Source organism: Nicotiana tabacum, chromosome 7, assembly GCF_000715075.1.
Source record: "Nicotiana tabacum cultivar K326 chromosome 7, ASM71507v2, whole genome shotgun sequence".
In the NCBI taxonomy this organism is placed as follows: domain Eukaryota; kingdom Viridiplantae; phylum Streptophyta; class Magnoliopsida; order Solanales; family Solanaceae; genus Nicotiana; species Nicotiana tabacum.
In genome coordinates, this window is record NC_134086.1 from 100275502 (window position 1) to 100283105 (window position 7604).

The window sequence follows — 7604 nt, forward strand, 5'->3', positions numbered from 1 at the left end:
GGTTATCTTCCATGATCCATTACCGAATATTGTTGTATATCCTTCACTGTCAATTTGACTCATAGATATCAGTTTTTTCTTGAGGCCAGGAACATGTCGGACATTTTGCAATTTCCATAGCGTGCCTAGTGAAGTCTTTATATGAACTTCACCTTTTTCGGCAATGTCCAAAGGTTTGTTGTCTACTAGATAAACCTTCCCAAATTTTCCAGCAATATAATTATACAATAATTCTTTATGTGATGTATAATGAAAGGATGCACCTGAGTCCAGAATCCAAGATTCGGCTGGACTGTCTGCACAACAAATTAGTGCATCACCGACTTGTTCAGTAGTTACATTTGCTGAATTTTTATCCTCTTCTTCTTTGGTTCTCTACACTAACTACTGCAGTGACCCTTTTTATCGCAATTCCAAAAAGTAATATCTTTGCGATTTTTGGATTGCCCTCTTCTCCTTGAATTTGATATGCCACGACCATGACTTTATCATCTTTGGCTGCTTCTCCTCCTGCTTTCGGTATTCATAGAAGATCATGGTGAATCACTTGATTCTCTCCGGTGAATACCTTCGCTTAGAACCAAGTCTATAATATCATCCAATTTGAGTTTGGTAGTTCTCGATGAACTGCTAATTGCAGTTACTGTTGCAGACCAACTCTCCGATACAGATGATCGTAGAATCAATGCCCTGTTCGTCAGCAAATATTATATTAATAGAACTCAACTGAGTTAATATTATATTAAACTTATTGATATGTTCCGTGATAGATCCACCTTCTGTTATCTTCAAGTTAAACAATTGACGCATCAAATAGACTTTATTTGAAGCAGATGGTTTCTCGTACATATTTGATAACACCTTCATCAGACCTGCAGTGGTCTTCTCGTTAATGATATTAAATGCTACATTTCGCATTAGCATCAAACGAATCACACCAAGAGATTGGCGATCTAATAGATCCTAATCCGCTTTGGCCATATTCTCTGGTTTTACCTCGGTCAGAGGTAACTGTAATATTTTCTGGTACAAATAATCCTCTATTTGTATTATCCAGAATCCAAAATCTTTGCCATTGAACTTTTCAATCTTAATCTTTCCCTCTACCGATGCTATTTTTCACAACAAAAACAATTTATGTGGATAGTGGTTGTGAATAGTAACAACGAATACTATTCTGTGTAAGAAAAAATATCCCAACCGTATAAGGTAGACAACAATCACTATTGGTGAATGTACTATCACTATTAATGAATAGTACTTCACTAATGTGAATAGTGTTAGTAATGATGATCAACAATGACACACTATTCTTGTGAATAGTACCTACAACAATACCATATTTTCTATCAAAATTATATTGTTTGTGCTCTATATCAGTTGTTGGACAAGATAAGGCAAGACAAGATTTATGTGGTTTGACAATTTTTTCCTACTCCATGGCCATATAAAGAATATCTCTTTATAAATTGAAGAGAAAGAAGAAGTTGAGAGATGATTTATAATTGAGGAAGGAGATGCCTATTTATAGGCAAATATCATAATATGAACCTTGCTTCTTTTCTTGCATGCACCGATATCAATTCACATATTTTTCTTCTTTCCTCACACTGTGGATTTTGCTGTTGCTGACTTTAGGTGCAACATACATTTCCTTCTTTGCCTTTTTTTACTCTTTCACTATTCATTTTGCGGATGGTTTGTTCCTTTCATGCAACTTTCACGTTCATTCTCCAAATGTCATATTGATAATCTAGAACCAGTATACAGTTTGAATATTGGCGACATAGGTTATTCCCAAATGACTGCTTGACCTCAATATTTCCATGAGTCTAATTCAAAGTCAAACTTGCTGGTTATCAATATGTTTTCCACGTTAATCTTAATTTTCACTTAAAGTTGAAGAAACATATTTAAAGTGTAAATATCTCCACTGTTATAAAAAGAAAAAGAAAAGTGGACAAGGAGATTGTATACGATCAAAATTGGCTTTGCCCTTTTGTATAACTAATCGAGACCGAAACATGATAGGTGGAGGTTCAGCCTCGAGTTATATCGAACCATGATGCAATGTTAGGTTGCTGAGCTCGTGACCCTGATCTTTGGCTTAATGTATGCATATTTTGATGCATATTGCTTCACATTGTGCTCATGTCTAGTAGATTACGGATGTATAATATAATGATTTGTGCTAATTTGTAGTATTTATATGTGTAGGAATCATTCGGATGTGATTTGGGACAAAAATGTGCGAATTGGAGCGAAAATGGGAAGAAAAGGCAAAAGTGCACATTTGAGGGCCACATGTAGCATGGGGCGCTACCTGTGGTGCTCAAAACAGAATGCTAAATAGTTGAGCACCAGGGCTAGCGCCCTACGCTGACCTAGATGATCAAAATGTGAACATGTCCTATTTCGATCGAGACTTGATTATTTCGACCTCAAGACGTCCCCAACTCATATAAAAGTCAACCTAAACCTATTTGAGGAGGAGGGACATTTTTTAGACATCCCCAGCTCATATAAAAGTCATTATAATTATTTTTCGACATTGTGTTTGGATGATGACATGCAAATCGAGTCATCTGAGCCTTTGGAGGAGTCAACAGAAGAGGAACAAGATGCCTATATTCTTGAATTTGTTGTGCCAAAAAGCAAAAATTACATTCCTCATCTAAAGGCCGAGAAGTGTAGAATAAAAATTTTATTGCTTGGACTGGTTATTTTTGTAGCCCTTCCACTGGAGCATAGCTGCAGACTGGATGCCATATTAGGGGTACAATTCATAATTTTGAGGTGGAGGAAAAAGTGATTTACATGGAAAAGACGCGAAGGAGTTCATGCAAAAATGTGATAAGTGCCAAAGACATGCTCCAATGATTCATCAACTCGGGGAGCTCCTGCATTCGGTTTTATCGTCATGGACGTTCATGAAGTAGGGAATGGACATCATCGGCCCTCTTCCATTGGTGCCGGGTAAGGCTCAATTTGTTTTATTATGACTGACTATTTCTTTAAGTGGGTTGAAGTACAGGCATACCAGAAGATCAGGGAGAAGGAAGTCATCGACTTTGTGAGCACATGATTTTTGCCCTAAGTGAAATACTCCCATAAATTAATGAAATAAATTTTTCTCAATTATTTTCAATTTTATAGGATTTTTGTAGCAATTTGTGTTAATTGTTTGCATTTCTGTGCATGTTTATTTTCATTAAAATCATGAAAAATATCAAAAATACCATGCATTGAATTTAGATTTTGTGTTCATATTTTAGGATTAGTTAATTAATTAATTGCTTTATTAAAAAGGCTCATTTTTACAAAAATGGCTCATTTTTACATTCTTAGCTTTTAATTTTGGATTATTAAGTTTTCTTTTTTAATTTAGGATCAACTAATTTAGGTTTTTAATTAATTAAAGAAATAATAGAAAATAAAAAGAAAAGGAAATTAAAAAAGGCTAGTTTTAAATTCAATTGGGTCAAACATTTTAGAACCCCAAATTTTCCCCCAACCCAGCCCAGACCGGGTCGACCCAACCCAACACCCAAGATTCAGACCCTTATTCTTCTTAAAAAACCTAGACGTATACACCTTATGCCCCTAGACCTAAGATCGGTCGGTTTTCATCAAGAGGTACCCCTCATATCGATCTTCTTGAAGCAGCAAGAACCAAAAAAGGACCCCTAGCTAGAACTATCAGCGGACAAGACCAAGAACGCCCTCCCCCATCTTCGTTAATCTTAAGCAGCGGCAAGTCCTAACCGTTGAAGCAGAGAACCAACAATTTTCCCTATTTCCTGTCTGCCGGAAAAGCCTTGCAATTTCAGAGTTTTCATACTTCATGGCCTCTTAAGTTCCAGTCAAAATCAGCGTTCCTTCTCTCGATCCCTCGTTTCCTCCCTTTTTGCAGTTCAATCTCTGGGTGGTCGTGAGCCTCATTTTCTGTTGTTGAAGTTTTCGTTAGTTTGAGTCCATTTTGGAACTCGTTGTGGGATTTGTTTGGAGCCAGTTATTGACGTTTCGAGGTTGCCATCGTTGGTCCTGATCCGGTCAGTTGGTTCAAGCTTCATTTCTTCTATTTGATCATGCAATAAGAATATGGTTTGGTTTGTTTAATGTTTGATTTTATTATTAAATCTAGAACATGATCTGGTTTGAAGGATTCTCTATCTTATAATGCTTGTTTTCAGTGAGTTTGGTTTAAGTGAATCACTGTTTTACTATTAATTGTTTTGTTTTGATTGAAATGAATTGGAGTGTACATGTTAAGTTAATTCTTGAATTCAATATCACATGCTTTGTTGAACCGAAATGGAGGATTTTGCAGTTTGGTTTTTCAACTGATTTTATTAATGGGTAAGTATAAATTTGACTGATACCTAGAGTGTTAGGAAAGTGAATAAAGAGAGATTATTTGGTAAATTGCAATGGATATGATGTATAAATCATTATTTGTGATTTACGCACTTACATCGTCTCTGCTTTCAGTCCTTTCATGTTTGGTTCATATCAGTGCCTCCTAGCTCTGTCAATTCTCTATTGTGGTCAATTGGTTTTCTATTGCTCTTTCTCCGAATCTCTATGTGCGAGTGATTCTGTTATCATTCTCTTCACTCGTGTGTTTGTGTGACAAAGGACAGAGCACGTGCTAAATTTCTGAATTTTGAAATGCCTAGCCCATTGATGATTAAAATTGCTCACATAATTAGGAATTGGGCTGGGTTGAATGCAAGAAATGAAAGGTAAAAAGAATACGAGCATGAAATATCTTTTAGCGAATGTGCTCCATAATCATAGACCTTTCACGCGTAATCTCGAAGTAGTTAGTAAAATAATTCATGAACCTCGCAGCTTGCTTTAAGCGTGACTTAATCTATCATCGTGATTGTGTACGCGTTCGCGTGACATAATTACGATCCTAAAAATAAAACCGGAGTATGCGTTCGCGCAACTTCGACTAAACTTTCTTAACAATAACAAAGCGTTATTAATTGTGGACATGTTCGCGTGACATGATTTTTGACGTGCCAAATAAATGGGTACACGTGCGCGTGACCTGTTTTAAGATAATGTCTTAATTAAAAAAGGTAAATGCACATATGTTCTAAAATGAGTAATTAGACAATTTTATTAAGCCAAGTATGATCAAAGCGACCGTACTAAAACCACGGAACCCGGGAATGCCTAACACCTTCTCCCGGGTTAATAGAATTCTTTACCCAAATTTCTGTGTTCGCAGACCATGATTAAGAGTCAACTTCCTCGTTTTGGGATTTTAAACCGGTGACTTGGGACACCATAAATTATCCCAAGTGGAGACTCTGATTTTTTAAATAAATAATACCGTTTCGATTGTCACTTAAATTGGAAAAAAAACTCCCTTATATCCCTTCCGGGGTAGTAAGAAGGAGGTGTGACAGCTCTAGCGACTCTGCTGCGGATAAGAACTCAGAACTTATAATTTAGGATTCAAGAATTCGAGCTTTTTAATATGATTTTATTTGGCTTTATTTATTATTAATATTACTGTATTTTTGTGAACCTAATGTGCTAATTGATGTTTATTTACGATTTCAATATTGTTTGAATTGTATTAAAATGCCTTCTTACGCCACCCCTCTAAGTCTTCTAAATATGGTGCACACGTTCGCCTGACCCACTTTTTCTATTAGAAGTTACACCAAATAGAACGAGGTTGGGCCAACAATAAGGCCGGGTAGACTTTCATGCTCCCGGTACGTTGCCCCCTCTTTGGCTCGAGTAGTCCGCTCGGGTAAGTCAGGTCAATAACACAACCCCAGATTTAAACTTAGAATAACATAACCACATGCCGGAACCCTAGTAGGCACGTTTGTTTGCATCATGTGCATTTAACTTTGGGGACTCAACACAGGGGTTGGGTTCGTCTAGGACAGGTGTACCCAAAAATAAAAGACCATCCTGATGCATCCTATGTGCTACATGTGGCAATCTTCAAGGGTAAAAGGGTCATTTGGCGGACTAATAATAATTGAGGAAAAATGAAAAAAAAGAAGAAAAAAGAGAGGGTGAAGTGTGAAAATAAAGCAAGTAGGGCCCAGTTATGTTTTCTTTCACATTTTTGTTAAGAAAAAGAAAAGAAAACATGAAAAATTCAAAAAAAAAAGATTTTGCACTTTTTCATCATTTTCCGAAAATCAAAAAAATCAAAAAAAAGGGAAAAGAAAATCCAAAAAGAGTTTACATATTTCCTCATTTTTCAAAAAAAAAAAGACAAAAAAAACATATTTTCTCTAAATTGGTTGTTTTTTAATTGTCGCCCGTATCCAATCTGCCTGAACTACGCATACATGATTCTCGTTTTTCGGGGCGTGATACGTAGGCAATCCACATAGGGTCCGGTCTTCCTAGTGAATCTTAGGCTCTTGGCTTTGCGGGATCTTAGCCAAATTTTGCACTTCTAGCCACCTTTTTGGTCACATAAGCCATTTTGCAAAAATAGCCTCAACCATGTCTTGCATGTGTCTAGTAGGGAATATTATTGTCTCATATAGTGTTGGTTTCAGTTTTCTCATACAGGTGTGGATTTACTTACTGAAGTTTGAGCATGATAGACACCTCGGGACCATCCAGACAGGATCGCTCATTCAGGAGTTGCTTAAGGAGATTTTTCTTTTCATGTTTTGAGTCTTTTTTTCTTTTTACGTCGTCTTTTACCTTCTAGTTTTGTACAGTAATGTTGAGTCTTTCGTTATTGTATTTCCTATTTTGTATCGGAAAAAAATGTGTTATAAATCAAAAATCCAAAAAAGAAGAAAGAAATTTTGTGTTTTTATATTTCTGTTAGAAGTTCTTTTTAGAATACTAATTCTAGGAATAAAAAAAATTAATTTGAGATGGTTTTCCTTTATTGAATTAATATCTAGAACTCAAAATAAAAAATTACTTTTATACTTCCTTTTAGTACATTAGACTAAAAATTCAAAAAAAAAAAAAATTTCTTTTAGTACCTCTTTAAAAAGTTTTCTTTAAGGTATTAATTCCAAAAATTCAAAAAGATTTTCTTTTGAGGTTCTTCTTTGCGAAATTAATGAAAAATGAATAGAAAAAAATTCTTTTATTTTTACTAGAACTTTAGGACATTGTACATAGAAGAAAATAACATATCTTATCTTTTGTTTATCTTTAAAGTTTTTTCCTTAGGTAATCAAAACTGAAATCCAAATGTTTTTTATCTTGTTCATTTCTCTTTACGAAATCTTTCTTCAGAGATATCAAATGAAAATCAAAATATATTTCTTTGGTTTATTTTTTAGATTTCCTTCCTAAAACAAAAAGAAAAAAATACTTTTCTCTTGTTGGGTTTTTTCCTTAATAATTTCTCATAGAGTATCTGTTTCAAAAAAAACAAAAAGAAATATATGCTTGTTTAATATTGAGTTTAGAATAGATTATAGAATATTAAGTCTAAAAAAAGAGCGAGATTTTCTTCTTTTTTCTCATCAGAGTAGTCATTAAGATAAAAAAAAAAGAGAACGTTAGTTTGTTTACTTTATTCCCGATCTTCCCGAACTATGCAAAGATCTGATTCACGCGGCGTCATGATACGTAGGCAACCTACA

At 35.0% G+C, this 7604-nt stretch overlaps 1 long non-coding RNA gene across 1 annotated transcript; it reads left to right on the forward strand.

The window, feature by feature from the left end:
* Positions 1-3608: 3608 nt before the first annotated feature.
* Positions 3609-6817, forward strand: LOC142161814 (uncharacterized). Its single transcript, XR_012693452.1, has 2 exons — positions 3609-4052; positions 6549-6817. It is a non-coding gene; the product is annotated as an uncharacterized LOC142161814 (long non-coding RNA).
* Positions 6818-7604: the final 787 nt, after the last annotated feature.